The sequence below is a fragment of the Phyllostomus discolor genome, chromosome 6 (genome assembly GCF_004126475.2).
Source record: "Phyllostomus discolor isolate MPI-MPIP mPhyDis1 chromosome 6, mPhyDis1.pri.v3, whole genome shotgun sequence".
NCBI lineage: Eukaryota > Metazoa > Chordata > Mammalia > Chiroptera > Phyllostomidae > Phyllostomus > Phyllostomus discolor.
The window spans coordinates 70,452,976-70,478,263 of NC_040908.2; the positions used below are offsets into that span (position 1 = coordinate 70,452,976).

General features: G+C 42.6%; 1 protein-coding gene across 2 annotated transcripts in view; it reads right to left on the bottom strand.

The window, feature by feature from the left end:
* NCK2 (NCK adaptor protein 2) overlaps nucleotides 1-18,526 on the bottom strand; it is a 149,420-nt gene extending 130,894 nt beyond the window's left edge. The window contains exon 1 of one of the 2 annotated variants that reach the window (XM_036028338.1): nucleotides 18,297-18,526. The gene's annotated coding sequence lies outside the window, so the exon portion shown is untranslated. The remainder of the gene's footprint in view (nucleotides 1-18,296) is intronic. The other variant, XM_028516936.2, reaches the window with a different exon arrangement.
* Nucleotides 18,527-25,288: the final 6,762 nt, after the last annotated feature.

Below are 25,288 nucleotides of genomic sequence, written 5' to 3' on the forward strand. Positions count from 1 at the left end.
GAAAGGGTCCAGCAGAAGGAAAGAAATACACAGAGAGATGGACACAGACACTCTTCTACTGAGCCAAGCTTTCAACGACCAAGTCGGCAGACTGCTTCTACAACTGATGGAATTAGATGTCACACAACAAGAAGACATTATGAAGACTACTAATAAAGTGAGAAAAATGTTCATATTAAACAGAGGATAAAATTGTACAAATGCTTACAAATGTAAGAACTAATTCCAAATATGAAGTTTCCCTTTTAGGATAATATGGTCACAGGAAGCATTGAGAGTTGGTTAGTATGTTGTCTTGATTATCAAAAGAAACTCCACTAGAGAAACAAAAACAAAAAACACAGCAACGCCAGAAAAGATTAAGTCTCAGAGCCAGGTTTCAATATGGTACGCATGTTGTACTTCCAGATCTTTTACCCGGCAGTGCTGCAAGTCTGGGAAGAACGGAGTGTAAGGATGAGGGTCATTCTGCTTCCTACTCACTTCAATCAGAAGGGTGGGCCATTGAGTCTGGAGGCAGCTTCAAAACTGAACCTGAAGCAGAGGCAGGCTGCAGGCTTCTTCGGGACATGCTCAGACTGCCCAGCACAAGCTCAGTGATCATCAGGGATGCAGGAGTTGGCCCATGTACTCCCATTAGCCTGCACAGTGAAGATGCAAAGCCAGCCACTTCCCAGGGTCACTGCACACATGTGCAAACATAACACCACGTGAAAACTCTCCAAAGAGAGGCTGCCAGGACTAACACTCAGATAAATTACTTAGCTTCTCTAAATCACTTATCTATTCTAACCAGGGGTAAGGGCAGCCTGGAGGTTTGTAGTGAAGATCAAATTAGACAATGCATCTGAGATGTCAAGTGCTCAATAAATACCAGGGATTATTACTATCACACTGATAATTCAGTGACATTCCTCCATACCACCCATCATTTGAAGGGAACTTCCTGCAGTTGATATTTATAATTCCTACGGGAAGCACGATGCACACAAGGGGTATGTCAATTCTTTTTTCTACATTATTTTTTACTTTATAGCATATTTCTGTTAAAAATGGGGTCAAAAACTCCAGGGGCCATTTTGCCATTAGGCCCCAAGAACCAGAAAGTCAAACTCTTTTATGTAGGAGATTTTTAAAAACCACTGACATTCCTTTCATAGTGACATTATCACAAACTCCTAAGCACCAAGTCCACAACCTAACCCAGTCACTACACTGTTAAATAATCACAGATCCCAGAACACTATTAAGATTAGGTTTTTTTAAAGGTAATTAACTGAATACATATTTTCCCACTATGACAATTTAAATAATTAAATTAGGTTTACAAAAACAATGATTAGAGTTCTTATCTAATTTAAATAAAGTTCTTTTTAGAGTTTTCTTTTAGAGAACAAATCTTGTTTTATCTACTTGTGGGGTGTCTTGTCACCACCACACTACTAGAAGCAGTCCTGCTAGGCAGCAAAATTAAATGACTTTTCTGGGATGCCCGTGTAGGCTGTCTGTGGCCAAGGTCTAGGTGCCAACAGCTTTTTATCAAACAGGACCACACCCAGTCCCCAACCCAGGCCCTGCCCTCCTCTCCTGTGCCAGGAGATATATAGTAATATATGCTCCTTTATATTTACGAGCGTACCAAATAAGAGTTTGCAGCAGAAGGTCTAATAATGACCCTAATTTCAATGTAATGATGAGAAGTAGTTCAAAAACCTTCCTTCAACATACCTGCTACTACCATGATGTGGTATGAAATTATCAGCCGCTGCTCTGATAACCGTGACTGTCACGGCTGTGCTGCCTACATTCACAGCAGAAGGAAATACTACATCGAAGTGAAAGGCTGATGAAATACGAATATCAGTTTTTGCCAGCCCAAGTCCACAGACCCCCTGAAATCCATCCACTCACAGTAGAGCCCCTGGGTAAGGACTCTGAGTTTGGGGAATCACTCAGAACTTCACGTTAGGTCATGAAGCCAGGCCGTCATCAGATTGGACAAATTCCCTGATTCCAGACTTGGGGCAGGGGGTTACAGGAGGGGCCTTTCAGAGCAGGGGGCTCTTTTGTTGCTGTGGATAACGGAGCACCTGCAGAGGTGAGGGGCACCCGAGACCGGGACTGGGCTCCTCTGGTCTGAGTCTCTGACTGCTGCTTGGTGTGTTTCCTGAAGAAAGGTCTCCCTCAACTTGATAGCTGAAAAGAAAAGCTAAAGGGATCACCTTGTTCATCCCCACTCTCATATGAAAATTATGCTCCAAGAGACTTCCTATAAAAAAACCCAAGACCAGCCAACCCAGAAACACTGTCCTTAAATGTCTGTGTTCCAGCAGGTGGGAGCTCTCATTTTCACACAAAGTCCTTTTCTACACAAAGCCATCAACTCACATAACAAATTAGTCAATACAAAAATTTAGAAAAAAAGATTTTTAAAAAAGTTATCAGAAATCTGAAGGTCAAGATAGAAATTATAAATTATACTTCAACACAGAGCCATGGATTTAAAGGAAACAGTGTTCGAAAAAGCCATTGCAGATGTCTGTATTCAGTTTTAATAAACAAAATGCACTAATGCACATTATATTCACATGAATGAATACACTGAATCTCTCTATTCTTTGTAGCTTTGGGCAGGCTGAAACAGTAAGTAGTCTCTCCACAAGAGGACTTCCACCCTCAATTCTCAAACCATACGATTATGAGGGGAGAAGTATAAATAGGAAAGTGAAATAGGCTACTGGCTGAATTCTGACCCTTTCTATAACAAGAAAAAGGTCAACAACTCTTCTCCCTCTGGAGGTAGAGGCTCTGGAACCTCTGGAAAGAGGCCACTGTAGAAAAAGGGCCCCTCCCAAAACCCTCCCCAAGCCACCTTCTGAGCCAGTTTCTGCCTGGCCCAGACCTCCACTGGCAGAAACACCTGGAGCTGCGTCACAACATCTGGGCAGGTCTTGAGGGCCATCAGGGCACACCCAGGACGGCAGACTTGCCCGTGTCCACAGAAGAAGTGCTCCTTCCCTGGGCTGACACCAATGTAGGATATCATCACTGCCTTCAAAGCTTCCTCCAGCTGGAGAAACCACCTCAGGCCATTGTCCGCCCCCTCCTACCAGGGGATCTGCCTCAGGCCATTTCAAAGCAGGAGGCATAGGGCACAGGTGGATTTCTTGGTGGTTTTTATTTGCCCAAACTTGGACAGAGTCCACAGGACACTGTCACCTACTCACTTTTTCACACATATGTGACAAAAATCATTTTGAGACAAGCCTGGCATTTGGCCCAGGCTGACCCTTACAGAGCAGGCTTCACAGCTGTAACCTATTTCCCCCTCTACTAGAACTCTGAGGGTGTCGTGCTGAGGAAGAAGTTACCCAGAAAGCAAAGAATAACCCTGGGTTTACACAAAATAGCCACTCAGACAAGATGTTCAGGAGGGCTTAGAAGTGTGGGTGGGCGGGTGATCAAGACAGAACAGAGGCCTTTTGCAGAGGGGCCAAGGGACTAGATACTACTGGCAGGGAAGAGGTACAGACAGCAAGGAGGGGCTGGGGCCCTGATTCTGAACACAGCTACACATTCAAGAGGAAACAGTCAGAAAGGTTCAAACGGGATAAGGAAAGGTGGTTCTCAACCTTAAAAATGCACCTGAACCACCCAGGCAACTTGTTCCACAGGAAGAATTCCAAACTAACCCTTGCCCGTGGACTGGTTAGCAGGTTCCAAGCAGACCCCAGGCATCTGAGTTCCTCACTTGTAACCCAGGACCACACTCTGGAAACATGGCGCTGGCAGGTCAGCTCTGCACTTCCCTCCTGCAGAACAGTATCAAGGGCAGTGCTGCGAGCCCTCTGATGACCACTGAAAATCTGTCTCCTCCATGGAGAGCAGATAAATCTCCCATGTGGAATTCCAAATACAGTAGTTCCCCCTTATTCACGGTTCCACCTTCCAGGGTTTCAGTTACATGTAATCAGCTGTGGTCCAAACACATGAAATGGAAAATTCCAGAAATAAACAATTCATGAGTTTTAAATTGCAAGCTGTTCTAAGTAGTGTGATAAAATCTCACCCTCCCGCTCCAACCTGCCAGGAACATGAATCGTGTTTTTGTTCAGCATCTCCACACTGTAGCTGCTCCCCACCTGTTAGCCACGGAGTGGCTGGCTGATTTATCAAATCCATTATCAACACATCATAGTGCCTGTGTTGAAGTCACCATCATTTTACTTAGTCATGGCCCCAAAGCGCTAGAAGTGATGCTGGCAATTCAGCCATGCCAAAGAGAAGCCGTAAAGTGCTTCCCTGAAGTGAAAAGGTAACTACAGTACCATGAGGTATTTTGAGAGAGAGAAACCACATTCACATAACTTTTATTTTAGTATATTATTCTAAGTGGTCTGTTTTATGATTAGTATTGCTGTTAATCTTTTACTGTGTCTAATTTATAAATTAAACTTTCTGCAATATACAGATCTTGTATCATAGAAATGTACACCTGAAACTTATATGATCCCATTAACCAATGTTACCCCAATAAATTTAATTAAAAAAAAGTAACTTATCATAGGTGTGTATAGATATGAAAAACACAGGATATATTAGGGTTCGGTACTATCTGCAGTTTTAGGCACCCACTGGGGGTTTTGGAACACGTCCCCCACTGATAAGCGGGAGGACTATAACTAACGTGCACTATATCCAATCCCTTCAAGGAAGCAAAACATAACCCCTCCCTCTTCAAGTGACTTCCTTGTAGAGATCAAGGAAAAACCAGCTAACTCAACAGTGGAAAAGCCTCACAACCCCTGCTTCAGCCAAGTGGTCATCATGTTGACACAGTATGTGCTCCTGATATGGTGCAAGGAAATGGCACTTTAACCTCTGTGGTCTTCCTCCCAGAATGTAACCCCAGCACAACCATGAGAAAAGGCTCAGACAACACCCCCCTGAGGAACCAAAACTAAGGGGGGAACTAATTGTAGGCAAAAATTAGTTTTGCCTAAACTAATTACGCAAAAACTAAGAAAATAAAGTTTGGACTTTAGTTAACAATGTACCACTGTAGTATAAATGCTAATAACAGGGGAAACAAAATAGTGGGTATATGGAAACTCTTAATACTAACTTTGAAATTTTTCTATAAATAGAACACTATTCTAAAATGAAAGCTTTAAAATATTTATGTACTACATATATATAAATACATATATGCAAAGAATAACATGGATGACTTTCAACATTTACAAACTGTACTTTGAAAAGCTAGTAAAAACTACATTTAACAAAAGGAGATAAATACTTATTGATTAGCTCAACACAACAGAAAAAAGTAATTACATGGCTGAAACAGTACATTTTTTACTGTTTTTCAGAAAACACATTATGTGTACTTCAACATGTAAAATAATAAATGTACTGCATCAGTTTGTGAACAAAAAGGAAATCTTGTTCCCCTATATGAGACCCAACACAAACTCATTAACTCACATTAACTTCCCTCTTAACAGAGTCCTTGGGAGCTGGAAATCAATGAATTCCAATCCATCTTTAAAACTGCATCACAAAACTCATATTAAATTCTCATTATTCTCAAATTAAGTTATTTTGAACACAAAGCATTAATTATAATGTATCACAATTTAATTATAGTATATCACAAAAACTATTTTACACTAATCCATGTCATCAAAAGTTAAAGAAAATGTAAACTGATTCAGTGTGAAGTGGAGGGCAAGTCACTAATTACAGTTCTAATGGTGTGAATGCTAGCATTAGTTATGGCCACATACCAAACAGAGCTAAAACAGAAACACCGAATTTGGTCACCTTTGCAAAATAGTTTTGTACCAACTTATCAAAATGGCACAATGATTTGGGTATTGGATTAGCCAGAAGTCAACAATTTCAAACACTGCATTTAAAACATACAAAACAGAATGTCTACAATGAAGTAAGAAATGGTTTCGTTTCAAAGGAAACTAAAGTAAACACTTCAAACTAGACAATCAGTAGAGGAAGAAAATAAACCTGTAAAATGTCTGGGCAGGACTGATTTACAATATATTCATTACTAAAACAGGCAAAGTAGTCATTTGATAAAATAAATCTGTTTTAGACTAAAATGTAAAGGCATCACACATTTATGCCATTATCAGTTTTAAAAAGGGGAATAAGGAAGTATCAGTGTGCTAGCTAATGCCACAGTCTCATTAAGAAGACCAGCAAGGAGTTTTACTAATTTTTAATATCTAAAGGACTTAAGCAAATGCACTTAAGTAGTATAAACTGTACTTATACTCTATAAGTAGAGTTTACATTATCTTAAAATTATGGACTAGTTGACCCCTACATCAAGTGATCATCCTAAGCAAACTGACAGCATGACCCTCACCCAGGAAGAACAGTGACAATCCTGGCAAGAGAAAACAGGGAACTGGCCCCAGGTATGGGGATGAAAGAGGCTGACAACTGGCAAGTGGGACCATTTCTGCTGAGCCACATGCCACTATCTCCAGGGTTGCCTGCATACTGAAGAGCTTTGAAAGATCTTGAAGAAAATATTAGCAGTATCCTTCTGTGGAATAACTGAAATAAATTCTTCCTGGCCTTAGGGACTTTCCATGTGCTTTCCCTTGTGCCTCCTACAGGACCCCACACAGAGGCAGTGAAAAGTCATTTTGTACACTTGTCAATTGGGATTAGAGTTGACTGTGAACCTATAAAATGTCTCCACATTGGTTTGTAAGCTTCCTGGGGGCAAATCTTTGTCTGGTCCTATTTCCATAGCACCTGACACTGGCTCTCACACAGCTGGCACCCCTAAGTATTAATTGTGTCACAATTTAGTTAAGCAAAACTGGGGCAGCAGTCCTATTTATAGGTCAGATCAGTAAGAATAATAAAGGTTTTCTACACACGCTCTTGTTCAGTCCTCTAACTAGAGTCACAAAAAGTAACAGTAGCAAAATTTTACCACATAAGTCAATTCATGCCACTCTGCTTCAAAGAAACTTCTCTAACAAAGAACTGTACAGATCAAGTTTTGAAACAGGGAATGGCAGAGCAATGTCTTTTAAAACACTGGAACTAAGCCCTTGTTTCACAGAAGACAAAAAAAAAAAAAAAAAACAGGTCAAGAGAGGGTAAAAATTAGCTATACAATTTGAGCCAAATTAGCAGCAGGTGAAAAGGAGAACCTACATTTCTGTTCTTCACATGATGCAAGATGCTGGGAGTTCAAATTCGTAAGAGTAGCTAAGAAGTTCAGAATAAGCCTGTTTTAATACAGCTCCTCTTATAACTAAAAGTCAAGAAGTTACTGCAATAAAAGACAAAACATTTTATTTTGAGGAAGGAGCCTTCGATAATCACTCCAAGACCCTATTGAAAGAAGTCCAGGGTCTCCAACTCCAGATTTGGGATGTCTCACAGAAATCCCAGGCCTGAGACCTCTCCGTGACCACACACCAATGAGACAGACCCCTGTGGGCCAATCACGGTGCCCTGTGACCCCCCTGTTCCCATCTACACAATGGCTGAGTAACCACACTGGCCTCCCCCTACCAATGCTGTAAGAGACAACACAGGCACAAATGACAATCAGATGTTTATACTGTTTACTGCACATAAATTCAGAATTTAAGTCTGTCCAGAATTACCATGAATTTTTCAGAGGTCTTTTGCCTGAGCATGGGAGGATTGAGAAAAAGAAAAGAGTGACTGTATTTTTAACTCTCTCCAACAAGATTAGTTGACAAACTTACAAAGTGTTGGTGTGGTATTAATCCTGGTAACAAAACAAAAAGAGAGGAGATAAGAAGCTACCAAATAAAAACGAAGGGCAATCCAACAGGAAATGATTTAACAAACAGGATCTACATGAAGCCAAGGAAACTTCTAACTGATAGACCTCTTCATGTCTAGGTCGCTCTGACTTTGTCAAGTAACAGCTTGCTTATACAGAAGGGAGTGTGGGTATCAGCGTCATATTCCAGGCCAGCCAACAGGCAGCTCCACCACTAATGTAGATGCTGGGAGTCAGAGACTAACAGCCAAATTATCATTTTCCTTTCCCTTTCCCCTGGGGAAGGTCTAATTTGTGGTATTTTTGTTCTCTCTCCTCTGAAGAGTTTATTTTTTAGAACTATACAAAGAAGGAAGCACATTTGAAAGCTTACAGATGTGACCAGCTCAAAGATAATGAAGCTGAACCTATACTCATGAACTTTAGTAATAACAAAAATATTTTTTTCAATAGACAGTCACCAATTGTAAGGTTTCTGAGCTAAGTAAGCAGATATCTTTGATTAGCCCAAACACTGGGAGTCAATTACTTATTAAAAGCAATTTATAAGGGGCCCGCATTACTTCTTTGTAAGTGAACATTGTAAGGGAAAAAAGTTTTTATCACAGTTCAGCAAGATATTAAAATGTTCCCCACAAATCAGCATTTCATATTTATATCATCCAAATATGAAATAGAAAATAAAAAGGCAATATATGCCATATTTTATCACTAACAATATTACAGATAAACCATAGTTAAGTCAGTTATATTAAAGCATCTCCTTTACACATTTAACTGCAAAGATGTTAAATAGTTTCACTCTCTAAATAGGTACTATTTTTCATGTTTATAAAAATGGGGAAAAAATCTCCCAAAGGTGACAGTGTGTCATTAATTTATGTAGCAAAGTAGATGTTTAAGCAAAGTACAGCAACACTCAGTTCCATCAGGGCTACTGAGACAATGCTACTTGGGGCCAGGTAATTCTCTGTTGTGGGCAGTTCTGCGCACTGTACAATGTTCAGCAGCCCCCATGGCCTGTCCCCACGGGGCACCAGGAGAACGCCCCAATCAGGACAATCAGAAAATGCCTCCAGACATTGCCACGCATCCATATCAGCAAAATTGCTGTCAGTTGAGAACCGATAATCTATATATAGAAGTAAAGGTTAAAATCTCAATTAAGTTTTTAAAATGTTAACATTTAAAAAGGTATTTTTATATTTGTAAAAGTGAACTAATTTTATTCCTTAATCCAAACCTAACCGCTAGTAAGATCCAAGAATAAATGGGAATTTGTACATATTAATGAGCAGTATGTTGAAAACATATTTTTTTTTCCTTTAACACATAACCCTCACTGACCTCACCTTAATGAAAAGAGAATCTACTTTTTGTTTTTGGAAGGTGGACTCAGCTTTCCTGACTCGGGCTGACTCAAGGTTAAGCAGCAACGAATTACACACTAGAGTCTGGATCTGTGATGGATCAACTGGACTACAGTTCCCTCCGCGCACACACCCTGACAGCAGGGTGGCTGTTTCCCACTCTCCCCATTTTGTAGAGTAATGGCAGAGTTTCTTATACACACCAGTGGGTCATGTCTACTGGATCATGGAAAACAGACCTACTAAGGAAACTACAAGAAGGGAATGAAGCAAGAAAGATGGCTTAATAAAGGAAGGAGAACTTCTAAATACAAGCTAGGCAGATCCAAAGAAGGCAATAACTAACACATGTAAAGGGAAACCCATGTGAGTGCAGATAATGAAGACAGATGGTAAACAGACAACTTTAAGATAAATGGTCAGGGGCTGGGGGAGTACATTAAGTGAGTCACATACAAATGTGAAACCCAGAGGGAGGCCCAAAATAAAAACCTGTTTTTATATCTGTTTCACCAGGTTCTGCTCCTAAATACATTTCTTCAAAGAAAGTTTGAATAGTTTCACTATTCATCTATATCAAATTTCCTGAAACTGTCTATATAATAACTCCCTGATTCCTTGTTATTTCTTGCTCTCTTAAAAATACTTGAGCAGCTCACAGATTTTATGTCAGTGTCCCCAAGCTGGCATCCATCACTCAGAGCAGTAAGAGAGCTGTTTACCACCAATCCAGACCTCCACCTAACACACACAGACTTGAAAACAGGGATACAAGCTTTGGAAGTGATTGTTCTTGAAATGAACACAGCTGGGAAGAGGGAAAGAGAGCAAGCTTCTTTTCTATAGCCAGCCTCATAAGCAGCACAATTCAAATATTTGTTGATGTGCAGACATCCTCAGCCAAAATTTCTAAGACATTAAACTGAGGCACGTCCTTTAAGGAAAATCACCCTGGACACTGATGAGCTATGTCCTATCAGATGGCCACTGGTGCCTTTTTAGACATTTCACTATGGACCTTACCTTCTTTGAACATTTCTCACTCGTGGCTGCCCCACCATTGCTTGGGGAATTACTAAGTTGAAGAAAATGAATTTTAGGGGCTACTCCTCCTGAAACACACTACACGTACAGAGCTGGACACATGAGAAGCAGCTTCACTGCAAATCTAAGCCTGTGAGTCGAAAGAAACTGCCCAAGTGCTAGCCCATCTGAAAACCGCTGTGTCCCTCTGTCTTGGGACACACAGCAGCCTCCCTCAGCAGAAGCACCAGACTCCTGGTTGTATCTCAGGTCCATCTGCTCCAGGGGAAGGCTGCCCAACACTTTGATGACTGAAAAAGTCTTCCAAAAACAGAAAAGTAGGGTTAGGATGATCTGGCACTACAAAACTCACTTGGAATGGCAGTCATGGTCAAAGGTCCCACAGGAACTTTGCAATAGCCATCTTCCAAAAATCCAGATTGAGACTTGACCTGGCCTCTCTCATGACCTGAGAAATACATTTCCAAAGCCACGTGGGGATCTTCAGGACCCCCTGAAAGCTGCTTCAGGACCTGCACAGATGTCATAGGAGCACAAAGGAAAAAGATCTGGTGTGTTGGGCTCCCAGGTTTTCTGCAAGCACCTACCTACCCACCTTCACTTTACTAACAGTAGCTCGTTAAGAAAAAACAGCTGCAACTAAAAATGGCCTTTCCAAGGGTCTCCCGCACTCACTCTGGCTTCTTCAGTCTCCATGGTGGTGGAGATAGGGTGGGGACCCATCTACAGCTCTTTATGCAAGGGCACAACCACAAAGACCTACAGGACAGTACCTGCAGAGCAGGCTTGCAGGCCACTCTCAAACTAAGCGCTGTTACTACAAAATAGAAAACCTCTTCAGTTGCCCAATCATTGTGTAAATCCCTCGGCAGCAGCTCTCACCGGGTGGAGCCTGTCCCACACAGATCACCTAAGAACTCATCAGAAAAGCAAATTCCCAGGCCACATTCCAGACCTCTACATTACACACTCTGGGGTGGGTCCAGCAACCAGAGGTTAAGGAGCCCTCCAGGGGGTGCCAATAGACATCTCTGAGCTGGAGAGTTTGCCCCTTTGAGGACCACCAGTCTGTGGCAGACGTGGGAGGGGCCGGGAGAGAGAAGCAGCAAGGTCAATTGTGTTCTATAATGCTCTTGTGAGCCTCCACAGCTACCCCTGCAGGACCACTGGAGTAGCTCAATTATTCGTTAAGTTCATCCAAAGTTCAGGGTTTCCTCCACCTCTTGGCTGACTGGAAGGGTTCCACTCCTGATCAATGACTTCCCATCAATATTTCTCAAATTGTGTACCATAATACAAGTTTATAGTTCTGTCTATGTATTTTCAAACACATCTTACTGAAGAGATGGTGACCTAGCTTAGTGATAAGAGGAGACTCAGAAGTCAGTCTGAGTTGGAGAGTTACAGATCTGCTATGTAACCTTACAATACCAGCTGTGACCTTAGGCAAGGTAACCTGCTATGTCTCTTCCAGATCCTGATCCATAAAGTAACCACACTAAATTTTTAAAATAATAACTCTTTGAAGCCTTTCAAAGAGTTATTATTTTGTGTACAATACTGAGGACAATAATTACAATGTGTGACATGGGTGTTAGGGGAGAAGCTAATGATCACTAAAGAAAATATATAATTTTAGCTTCTGTACTATAAGAACTTAACATATACCAGAAATATGTTGAACACCAGTACCCAAGTGAGTTATTTTACATTGATAATTTAACCTCTAGAATTCAAAACATATTATAAAATATGTGTAAAATGTACAAGGTATTTTCATTACATGTAACCAAATCTGATTTTAGTACTCTAAAATTGTTTGAGTGCATGAAATACTACATTATTCTTTACAACTACGCAGATTATACCTTTATCATTAAAGAATAATAATAATGGTAGTTATTTTTACTTCAAGTTGTTTCCACTACTCCTTTTTTAGCTATCTCACCTTCAAAAATACAGAATAAATGAAGCCTAAGTCATATAAAATGTACAGACTGGCGATGGCCAGTAGGCAGCCACTGGCCTCAGGGGGCCACCTAATACTCCTAATGTAAGGAGAGGGCATGAGTATGCTGTAAGTGCAGAATATAAGCCATTTCAAAGCCTTCACACAAATAAAACAATGTGAATAATCTTACCAATAGTGTGTATATGGATTACATACAGAAATAAAGATATTTTAGATTTATTGGGTAAAACAAAGTATATTATGAAAATTAATTTCACTTGTTTCTTTTTATATATTTAATGTGGCTACTAGAACATTTAATATCACATCTGTGGCTCACATTTGTGACTCTCATTATATTTCAGTAGGACAGCAATGCTTTTGACACCCACGCACTTCACAGGGCATTTCCAGGGAAACACTCCACACTGAAACAGACACATAGCATTCTGCACACTCAGTCTCTCTCTTGCTATAAGGGGCCCACAGTGCTGAGGTACAGAGCTGTAGATGATTGCGGCACCATCATTACAAGAGGTAAACACTAAATCGGCATAAACTGATTATAAACTTTGGCATCTTGTTATCACAATTAGCAAACTGTCATTTAGTGTGTAGCCACAGGTGACTATAGTGGCTCAGTGCATATCTTGAAGCTGAGAGAACACCAAGGACTCGGAACACTGATCTAAGGGCAACAGAGAGCCACCAATGTAGACTATGGACAGACCTGAATATTAGGGTGCAGTGAGGAGAATGAATTGGCAAGAGTGGTTAGAAAGGTATTTTGACAGTCCAAGTGAGAGAATAAATAAAATGCACAGCAGGGCTAAGATGTAAGAGATCTTTTGAAAGTAAAATCAATATGATTTAGACTTAGGAGGTGAGGGAGAATTCAAGGATGACCAAGTTGAATCAACGATAGGACACAGAAGACTGGCAAGTCAGAAGATGGTGCATACAGTTTGTGCCACTCAGAGTTTTAGGTGGAAATTATCAGTAAAAAGTTAGATAATTCATATGAATGACAGAGTGACTGAACAAATGAATTGTGAATGAACATACACATCTGAGCTGGAGAGCTGCCAGTCACACAGACATTTCCCCCAGCCTTGTGAAATCATCTTGACCCACTCATATTGGCCTAGGTCAGACACGTTCATGCACTGCTCAAGATATATTTTACCAGGCACTGCCAGGCACACCCACTGAAGGGACACATACTCCCATGGTGAAGACTTTGGTCACAACAACAGCCAGCCCAGACTGGATGGCCTCTCTGCCCTAGGGGGCCACCAGCCTCGCCCTCTCACTTTGCTCTCTTCATCCAGGACCAGGATACACCTCCATGTCCACCAAAAATCCAACATTTTCTACAGATCTCATATTATATATCATGACCCTAATCCAAAAACAAAATGCCTGCAGTTGAACCAACGTGTTAACATGCCAAACACACATTAAGGGGCAGCATCCATAAATGGAGTTAAGTCAACACTGTTATCTCTCCATCATTCTACTTAAAACCTGACCAGTGCCTGAAAGCCCAATGCCAAGGCTGCTTCTCTGTTTCCAGGTTCTCTGACAAACAGTGAGCTACTACTCCCTCCTTACTCCCAAGTGTTCTGTCACAAGCCCTGGCTGGTGTCCTCAAATATGCGGATTCGAATCTGGGTGAAGGAAGCAACAGGACTTTGTAAAATAACCAGCCTTGTTTTTGATCAGAGTTACGAATTGAACTGCCCTCTCCACCAATACTCGTAAGTTGGGCCCTAACTCCCAATGTGATTGTATTTGGAAAGAGGGCCTTCAAAGGGTTAATTAAGTTACATGAGATCATAACAGTGGGACTCTGATGCAACAGGACTGGTGTCTTCATAAGAAGAGACACCAGAGAAGAATGTGTATGTGAAGACCCAGCGAGAAGGTGGCCATGTACAAGCCAGGAACAGAGACTCACCAATAGTTGAACATACCAGCACCCTGATCCTGGACCTTCCAGCCTTCAAAACTGAGAGAGAGAGATTTCTGTTTTACATCCAGTCTATGGTGTTCTGTGAGGGCAGCTCAAGCTCACCAAGGGGCACACAAAACAGGAATAAACATTCTTCAACTTGCTGGCTCCTAACAATGAAGGACAAAAGTTTACTGATCCTGCTCCTGTCTGCTCCCTGAAATGGCTCATCCTCGTCAAGTTCACCAAAATGCAGAATCAGCTGCCACCAACATACGTTCACATCTGCAGCACAGCAAAAGCACGAGGTCTATATGACATGCTGCTTCATCTGGGCATGCTAGTAGATCAGCAGCCTCATAAAAATAACTCTACCCAGCAACATTTTGGTGTTCCTTATCTGATGCCTGCTTAGCAGGGGTACACGGTGCCAAAGAAAGGACTTACACCCAAGTTCAAGATTTGTCATCCTTGGCACTCTCCAAGCTCTAGTCTCCTCACACTGAAATAAGGGCAGAGCTAATTTTACCAAATCATTTCAAATATTAAATATGATGGTGTATGTGAAAAGCAATTTGTAAACTATAATTTACCACACTAGCATTAGCATCTTTCATTTTTATCCATGGCATTTTAGATCTTCATTAACCACTGACCAGCAAAACCATCCCATTTTTCAAAACTGTCTCAAAAGTGGAAATCACAATATTTAAATTGAGTACACTTGAAGCTCCCTTTCTTAAAAAGATTAAAATACAAAAGATATAAAGAAAGGTGACACTAAACACTAAATAACTAACTTACCAGGCCAAGATAACAATACTTTGCCCGGAGTTTCCAGCGCAGGTTGACAGGGACAGACAGGCCATCTACTGAAAAGTAACGTATTTAGCAAACCCATCAGCTGGTTATACAGTGGGGTTTGTTTTTTGTTTTGCTTTTGTTTATTCTTTTTTTTTAAAGGTTAGGTTAAGGACAAAAGTGATCCATTTGACAGAATTTACCAAATAAAGAAGCCACCAGACCAAATTCGTCCTGGGGATGAAAACTTCCACCATGTCAAAGAGGTTCTAATCACAGGTACAAGGATTCTGGAGCTCATTTATTACTCCTTCTCCATAGGAACCGAAAGCCCTAATAAGTCAACAGGCTCAGAATGTAATATCCATTGGTTCAGTCAGGGTTTGCTGGGCACCCATGTGTGCGAGGCACAAACAGAAAGAAGCCTCAGGGCAGACTGTGGTCAACCCTGTGTGTTTGTGTGTGCTGGGGGAAGGGTATAACTTGCTGATGCTGATTATACCTTCATAAATATACATACTTTGGGACTGGTTCAAAGTGAAACACAGGAAAAAAGTCTAATTTTTAAAATTGTGTTACTAAAGTGGCCTAAAAAATAAGAAATTATTTTTACTTTAGCTGCATATTTTTGTAATCCATTAAAAGGCTGTCTTGACCGCTTTCTAGGTTGCCTTAACTCAAACATTCAACAACATGCTACGTGATATCCTTTTTAGCTTAGGCCCTTTGAAAACATGCCACAGAGGGTTTTCATCATTCATTTTAGGAAAGAGAAGCAATTCGAAAGCCTCATTTGCAAACCCTCCAGATGGGAAAACTAATTTCCTAAGCCTCTAGGGTGACTTCTGGGGAGTTTCCAGTTCATTTGTGGGGAAAAAAAGTTAGCTTACTACTAGTTTCTTCAAACATTAGCTTACTACTAGTTTCTCCAAACACTGTTCACTGCCCTCCCAGTCCCTGCAAGCAATCTTCAGCTTTTCAGCCAGTCAGCCTCATTTTTTTAAGGCATAGATGGATGTCCGGAGCCCTTTCCCTGAGAGCACACTGCAGGTTAGTCGGCTTATGTGTCCCAGAGAACAATATAGCCTCATCTCACCAAGGCAAATTAACCTAATGTGAGAGAACAAGTAAAGGACTCAGGTCATTCTGGGCAATCAGGGAGTCTTTATGGTATTTTAAAAGGTTATCCAATTTGTACACATGCAAGGAAAGTTTCTGGTGTATTTGTAGCTCTTTTCTCAAATACTGTGTATATGATATCTGTTTGTGGGAAAACCTTGATAATCCTGCCAATGCAAATAACAGAGGTTGGGAATGTGGCAGGGCCCAAGAGCGCAGGATGAAGAGAATTTAAGTATGTGATACATAGTAAAACAGAACACAAAGCCTGAAAACTGAGACAGCTACCTGGAATGCACCTTAAACCAGCCCCACCCACTTAAAAAGTGCTAGTTTCTCCACAAGTGGGCAGAGGGAGTGGTGCAGCAAGTCAATTCTCTGGAAGGCAATTTGCCACCCAATTTCATGCTTTGTTCTATGATCAATCCTGGTGAGTGTTTATGTGGCAGCTGAGAAGCTCTGAGCCCTGGTGGGGCTTCCAGGAGAGCAAGCTGAGTCAAGGTTCTCCAGAAGCTTACTACTACTTAAAGTTCTCAATTGCAGCCTCAAGTAGCTGTAGTGGGAAGACCATTAAGATCCTGCCACCTTCTTCCACCAAAACTACATCTAACCAACCTCAAGGAGAGAAATATTAAGGTAGGATTTTCCCTTGTTGTCACTGCCTCACAAACATGGTTAGCACCTGTTTCTGGGAAATCTCTGTTCCAAAAACCTAAAAACTGTATCTCCAGCACAATCTCAGCAGGAAGTCCATTTCTTCTACACTCTTGCACGGACTGCCATTCTCTTTAGATAAACGCCTCAGGGTGCTTGAATCCTGTTACTAATTTACCAGTTTATCTAGGAACACTAGGAAAGGAGTGTTCAGGAACAAAGTTTAGATCTGTTATGATAGGCTAAAGCAGCCCAGGTTAATTTCATTTTTTTGTCATTTTAAGGTTTGAAAAGCACTGTTGTTAGTGACATCAAAAATACAAAAGTCACCCCAAATTACTCTCATTCCTAACAAATTCCCTTCGGAGAAGTGGGAGAAAAGCCAGAGCTGGGCCTGGAACAGGAAAGGCTTTCCCTACCTGTGCGACCCAGACAAGCCACGCCCACGGGCCTCCCTTGGTTCAGTTTCCTTTTGGGTCAGGAAAGAATGGCCTGCGTGAGGGTTTAGGCTCCTCAGCCCTAGCACTGGGGTCTGCTCACCCCATCATAAGAGGCAAACTTGGCAGACTCAGCCTTAAACCTGTTGGCAAAATAAACAAAGCCAAATAAAGGGGAAACTGTCAACTGAATTGTCTTGAAGAGGCAGCGAGGAGGCGGCGAGGACTCCACACACGTTCCTGCTTTGTCCCTGAAGTTGCTACAATGCTAAAGCCAGGAGCTTGATGTTCAACAGCCAGGGACCCCTAGCATCCTTCGCAGACCTTCCAACACGATCGTTATTGTGTACAAATTGCAGCGTTATTCAAATTAAACCCCTCCACAGAATTACACGCTAACTGCACTTACAGGAGAGTTCCAGTCAATGTCTTAAAAGTCACACACCAATTTCTCCCAGAACCACATGGTGGTTAAATTGCCCTGAATAAACCGAGAGGGCAGAGTGTAATGAGAAACTTTGTTTTAGATGGTTGTATGAATCCTGTAAATCTGGGACAGGACACAGAGCCTGAGAACCGGCACAAAGCGCCTTCGCCCAGGCGAGAATCTCCTTTATGCGATGTGACAGCACCTTTGTGGAGGATCATAAATAGTTTCAATAAACACAGTAAGTTCTGCAGCCCGCGCTCGGCCTCCCGCGTCCTTGCGCTGGGACCGGGCGATTCGCGGTTATTCTTCCCAGGGGCTCGCGCACCGGCAACCTCGGCCACTGCACCGTCCCGTGTAGAGCTCCGGGCCCGCCGCCAGCCCGCAGGCCAGACGCTCCCAGCGCGCGCGGGGGTCTCTGGTCCAGGGAACATGCCGACCAGGCCCCTACCCCCGCCCGCGCTCTCGGCGGCGCCCCTCTCCCCAGCACCCGCTCCCGGGCGGCGGGCGCCGGGCTGGCGGGGGGGGAAGGTGCGGTGTCAGGAGGTACCGGCAGCCTGCGGCCACCGGGCCAGGCCGCGGCAGGGCCCAGGGCACTGGTGGGGCGCGGAAGGGACCGGTTCCCTGGCCCCTTCTCGGGTGCGCCGTGCCCCGCCCCGCGAGCCCGCCTCGCTCTAACTCCTCGGAGCGGCCCAAGTTTGCAGCCCCCGCCCTGAGCCCGCCGGCAGTGCTTACCTTGCCGCCCACCGCCAGCCGAGGCCGGAGGGCAGCGGCGCGGGTCCCGGGGCGGCGGCCGCGCCCTCCCAGGCGCCGCTCTTTGTCTGTTCCGCTACCTCTTCCCGCCGCTCCGCGGACGCTGCCGGCCCGGCCGGACGCCGCGGGCCCGGGCGCCGCGAGCCTCCCGCCGCCGAGCCTCCCCGCCGCCCGTTCCGCCGCGCGGCTCGGGCCTGACGAACCCAACGGCGCCGGCGACCCCTCCCCCGGCGTGCGGCGCCCGCCCCTCCTTGCTCCTCCTCCTCCTCCCGCCGCTCCTCCCAGCTGCGCGGTGACAACGCCAAAGGGCTGGCCCCACCCGGCCCACCCGCGCGGTAGGGGCACAGACCCACCTGGGGGCGGGCTGGCCGCTCCAGGCCCGCACGCGCCCGGGCTGGAGGCCACTCGAGGGCAGGACCGCGCTTGGGGACGGTCAGGTTGCGGGGCGTGCGGCCACACGGCCTCCAGGAGCGCAGCGCGGGGGTTGGAGCCGTGGGGTGTAAGGGTCCCCACCCCTAAAACGACTTGCATGGGGAGTGGGAGGCTAGGATGAGGTTGAAAGGAAAGAGAGGAAATAAAGGCCACAACTTCCAGCCTCCGGTGACCGGTGGGTGGTCTTACCATCCCCTTTTTGTTTGTTTGATTTTCTTATCAAGACGCTCTAGTAGTTTGGCGACCGCCCCCCTCCCGGAAGTATTCCCACGGCACTCAGCAAAGCAGGGCTGTTGTCCATCAGAAAAGTGACTTCCATAAAAATGTCACTTCCTCTCTGTAATTGCTTGTGGGCATATTTATTTATTTGCCTTCTCTCTACTTTCCCAACCAGCCACTTTTTTACTCCAACATTCTCGTAGGAAGCTCTTCTGAAGAGGAGGAGAGGAAACCCAACCTCTGCTGCCTCCCATGGGTGGAGTCCAGCTGAAGCACAACCACAGGTCAGAATCCTGTGAGGAGCTGCAGGAATGTGGGTCCCGGAAGAAGTTGTCTCTAGTATTGTCACCAGTAGCGGTACTGATCTGGTCACCTGATCACACGTAGTGGATTACCTATAAACGAACTTGAAATATTAACCCCAAGAGGAAGTTCCCCAAGAAACAAGCTTCGCTTTCACAGGCACATGCATCCAGATGTCTGTTCTGCAATCTCTTTCCCATATGGCTTCCCAGAAGGAAATCCTGCTATTCAAATGACTCTGATTTCCTGGCAGAATAGCCCGGATCCATGTTAATGAGATCCTTTCTTTGGCCCCTGGCTTCTCATTATTATTAGGAAAATAATAATTTACCCAGGTGACATGGCAGTATCATTGGATTCACTTATCCCCACCTTGTTCCCAAAAGGAAGTACCAGACTGAGGGCAACAAGAACCAGTATAATTTAAAGTCACAGTTGAGTCTTTGACTATCTCCTTCTTCAAATGTAGAACCTTTCTTAACCTATCTGAAATCCTCTGAATGGGGAGATAATATGGACCTAGCTCCTATGTAAGTCCCTGTCACACTCTCTGGCAGTAGGGAGCACTCAACAAGTCACTAGCTGGAAGGAAGTGCATTGTCCTGAGGAGGGATGGGTCTAAGACCAAAGGATAGGGACAGCCTCCTTTTCTCTTTGACCTTGGAAAAGAAGTTATCTCAGTCCATCCTTTTGTGAAAAACTTTCTTATCATAAGGAAAGCAGAAGTATAGTCAATCGTCTGGCCCAATTTTAAATTAGTTCATTCAAAATAGGTATAACAACATTGACCCAGACTTTCCTTCTCTGATTCTTTGTAAAGTCACCAAAGACATTCTCTGTCTAAAACCCAAAGTCTCTTTCTCAGTCTTTATCCTACAATTTTCTGAAGCACATGGCATTTCTGCTACATCCTGAAACTTGGTCATCTTTTCATTTATCTACCTTTCTGACCTGCCCATCTCTTTCTTTTGTAGGCCATGTTGTCCTCCCAACTCCTGACAGTAATATCCCAAAGCAGTTCTGGCCCTTTTTTTTAATTCTGCTATGCGCATTTTTATTTTGAAGAGAGTTGATCATGTTTTGCTTGCTTCCAGCCTGGATGTTTAGTTATTGCCTCCCAGGTCTGTAGCTTTAGAGAGCTTCCCTCTGCCTGGTTTATCTGGTGTCCCTCTGCCTGGCTTATTATCACTTCTTCAAACTCACCACATTCAGAATAAAACTTAATCTCTTCCCTAAACTAACTCCTCCCAGCATCTCAGGTTTGGCTAAGAGACCACCAGGCACCTCAGCTCCTGGAAGAAAACTCATTATAATTCACTTCTTCCTTCCCATTCTCCGAACTCTCCCCAGGCATAGTGAATGCAGAAATGTATGTTTCTGCATTCTATTCCATTAGCACGTCCATGTTTGTTTTACCATTAAAACTTCTTCAATAAGCCCTGGCTGGCGTAGCTCAGTGGATTGAGCGTGGGCTGCGAACCAAAGTGTCACAGGTTCGATTCCCAGCCAGGGTACATGCCTGGGTTGCAGGCCATGACTCCCAGCAACCACACATTGATGTTTCTCTCTCTCTTTTTCTCCTTCCCTTGCCTCTCTAAAAATAAACAAATAAAATCTTTAAAAAAAAACTTCTTCAATAATGACATATTAAAACTGCAAAAAGCATAAACCTTTCCCCCAAAATCATATCCACATTAAATTCTAAGATTTATTTTCCAAATTCAGTCTTACCATAACCATCTCTTTGTTTACTCTGCTCCAACATAAGCTATCTGCTTCAGTTGCTCTCTCTGCTGTGGCCCCTCAGTCCCACTAATTTCCTCCTCTGACAGTACAGACACAGTGAGGAATTCCCTGTCCCCCTCCTCTCCCTTCAGAGTTCCATTCAGCAACCGCTCCCCACCACCCACTTGCCTCACTGATCCTTGGACTTATGGAAAAACACAAGATGAGGTTGAGGGTGCTTAGCAGTCAAACTTAAAAGGCCCAGAGCCTGCCTACAAGCCTGTGGCTCCAGATCACTTGACCTTTCTGGGCCTTGGACGGGAAAGTACAGAGAGTTGTGAAGGTTAAATGAGATCATGTAAACATGTCTCATCTGTGTAGTTGGCACATGAAAAACACTGGCTGTTTCATGACCTTCTATCTTAATCCTCCCTTCAACTGAACATATTGAGTATATTTCTATTTGTGAGGCATAAGAATCAATTCAGGAGAAATTGAGTTTTAAATCTTGAAGGAAATGTAAGACAAATATACAAATAACTAACATAATGCTAAATATGAAAAGTACCAAACAAAACATGTTCTGAGAATCAGAAGTGGCATTAAGTTTTAGGTGGTGGCATTAGAAATGAACCTTGAGAAATGACACCGTGGGAAGCTACCATAATTTGGCTGCTCTCCCTCTGATTTTAGGGAGACCCCTGCCTGACCTTGGCAGGAGACAGAAGGGACCTCCATCTCTCCACTCTCAAAGGACCCTTAAGAGTAAATGGCCTGGGACTGGCCAATAAACCCTCCCACTCAGGACTTTGAGACTGGAGAGGGTGGCCCAGAGGAAGGAGGATGAAATTCAGTTTGTTCCTGTGGGAGATGACCCAGAATTTTCCTACAGAGGTCATTAACATGCTTAGTTCTTCCCTCTTCTCCTAGCCTTTTTAGCCCTGCAGCAGGCTACTCACTATCCTTCCAGTAAATTTCTGTTCTGCTTAAGGTAGCCAGAGGTATTTGCTTTTCTTGCAACCAAATCCCCTGAATGTTACCGACTACAGAATGTTGAAATGTGGAGACAGACAGGGAAGAAATTCCCAGTGGAGGAAGCTTAGACCCCTGAGGACAGAGAGGGGGATTGTGGGAGGACTCATGGAAACAGGGAATGCCCCAGTTGCCTAAATGGAGCAGAGGAGATCCATTGCTGGGAGAGGATCCTGAAGAGACACACAATGTGTGGGCATCATTTGGGCCTGGCAGCAGGAAAACTCATTGGCTACGCTCACCAAAAAATGCCTAACAGTTAGGAGTTTGTGCTACTTAGGTAATAACCCAAACTAGGGTAGAAAATGGTTTAGGAGAAATTGAGATAAAAGGCTCACCAGGAATCAACAGTTGAGTGGATGTGCAGGGCAAAGGAGAATAGGCATCAAACATAACCTAAGTGTTTGCATGTGGGGAGCTACAAAGATGATGGTGCCAATAGCAGAAATAGAAAAGTGGGGATAACTGGTGTGTGAGGAATAAACAGTCTGTTTCCATACATACAGTTAAATGTAATGAATATTTATTGCCAACTTACTACATGGAAAATGCTCTATAGGAGGTAGAACTGAGTGAGTCATAGTTCCTGCCCTCAACTGACTTTCTGCTGGAAAAGTAGCTATTGGTGCTCTAAATATTTCATTAGAGTAATGAGCCTTAATGCTCCTTAGTTGAGCCACCCACCTTAGCATGATATAAACCCCTGAGGGCAGGGACCAAGTCTGATTTTTTTCTGCAGTGCCAGCTGCTCTTCCTGCATACTCATTAGCGGACAGGCACTTAATTGATCTTTAATGATGGCCAAAAATCCCACACCTTTATGAACTGCCAAAGGGAACAGAAGACTGCAAGCATTAGTGAAGAGACCTAAAAAGAGGTCTTTATGAGCTCACTATAAGAATTTCAAACTATATTGTGGTAGACTTGAAGTTTTCAGAATTACATTTTATCTACATTACCTTAATAAGGGAAAGAAACATGAACCTTAAGATGATAATCGATAATTTCTTAACCAAAGGCCTAGGTACCTGCTCTTTAATCTCTTGAGATTAAAAAAAATAACAACCAAAACCCACAGAAAAACAGGCCAGAGACCCATGAAATCCATCTCTGTGGCTGAGAGGATTGTTTTTTTTTATCATAAATACAAAGAGTAAAGTTTATATATACCCCAAATACTATAAAGTTGGGTGGAACTTAAGGTAAAAAGAAAATTAGAAAAAAGTTAAGTGTGCTCAAAGACTATCCCATCTTTAGCATGCATTTTGTCAAGGAACACTTACTACTGTAGAGGTAGGCATACATTGTAACTTGAAAACTTGAAGAAATATAAACATGCTCTTAAATATAAAATCACACTTTACATTTTGATTATTACTAGCAGGGCAGAATCGATTTTAGATAGAAAATTTTAGAAAAACTACAAGGATTTTACTCAAATTTTCATTTTGAAGTCTCCCTTTAAGTAACCATCACATATGAAACATTTCTGTTAGATACAATACACAGTCAATCCAGATGCCTCGGGAAGGAGCTTTTCCACTAAATTAAATTTTCATTTTGTTAAGGATTAGCCAGAAAGCCCTGTTAGCAGGAACATAAGTTGAAATTTTTAATTTTTATTTATTGATTTAAGAGAGGGGGAAGAAGGGAGGGAGAGAGAGAGAAAAACATCAATTTGTTGTTTCACTTATTTATGTATTTATAGCTTGATTCTTTTTTTAAAAATTTGCTCATTGATTTTAGAGAGAGAGGAAGGAAGAGAGGAATATCAATTCGTTATTCCACCCATTTATGCATTCATTGGTTGATTCTCTTATGGGCCCTGACCAGGAGCAAACCTGCAACCTTGGTGTATTAGGAAGACACTCTAACCAACTGAGCTACCCAGACAGAGCAAGTCAAAATTAAAATATATATATATATATATGTATGTATATATATATATTTTGAGATGGAACCTGATATCTCACCTCAAAAAGTTCGCCCACAATACCTCAGACTCATCATTCTAAACACACATCTTCATTTTAGAGAGCTAAGTGTGTAGAAGATTGAGTAGAATCTGCACTACATCAGAGCCATGTGCTAAAATTCATGTGTTTTCCTGCATTTGCTCCTTCCTCTTTTTGCCAAAAGTAGATTACTGAGTAAGGAGGTGTCTAGTTAATGAGGGTTCCAATTATTTAAAGTCAATTGTCAACCAGAGGTAAATAGTAGAATGTTTCTTTTATAAACATAGTCTTCACTAAGGCACAAATAAATTAATGAGAAAGTATTTTTAGAAATACTGTGATGTGATACCTTTTTCACTTTGCTGTTTGTGGTGCATTGCTCAGAACAGCTCTACAGTCTGTGAATCTGATGGAAATTTTTAAACTGAAAATTGGCTGTGTTTGAGTAACACTGTGCAGTTTAATACTTGGTAGTCTGGGGCACCCTCCCTTCCTAACAGTGTCCTGCATTCCACGTTCGGTAAACATTCTCCCTTGAGTTCCTCTCGTTCTTCACCTCTGCTGGGGCACTTACCTCCAACTGCCTTGATTTGTAGTCATTTATGTCCATGTGATACTTCAAGATGACATATTGACTACAAGGAAGAATAAATGATCTCTTTGAATTCCCCGGAGTAGTTCATACAAAGTTGGCAATTAATAATGGTTTTGTTTTGTTGTGGGTTTTTTTTAAGGAATAGTATGTGATTAAAAAAACAACCATTTAGAAATAGTTTTTTTAATATAAATATTTAAAAATATTTGTGGGTTATTATCTTTAATGATATAGTTACTCATTCATTGTGTTCTTACCACTTGCCAAGCCCATACTGTAGTGAAGAAGGCATGCTGACCCCCATATTATAGATATGGAAACTGAGGCTTAAAGAGCTCCAAAACTTGTCTCAGGTCACAAAGCTAATAGGTGGTTTGTGATCTCACATCCAAATATTGGTTCACATGTTGTCTGAGAAATACAACCAAGATGAATACATTGTATGAATTTTAATTTGTCACTAAATCACTTACATGTTCACTTCTTAACAGAGTTCCTTTTCCCCCCTTAATCCCCCATTTCACTCTGATTTTATTGAACACTTCTGATGTCTGCATTCGACAGAGTCATGAGGTGTAGGGTGATGTGGGATGTGACTCACACCTCCATCCATGTAGACTAGGGCTGCAGGTGGGCCTCAGAGCCAAACTGGATGTAATGTTACTTTCCTATAGCTGCAACAAATTAATACAAAATCATGGGCTTGAACAGCA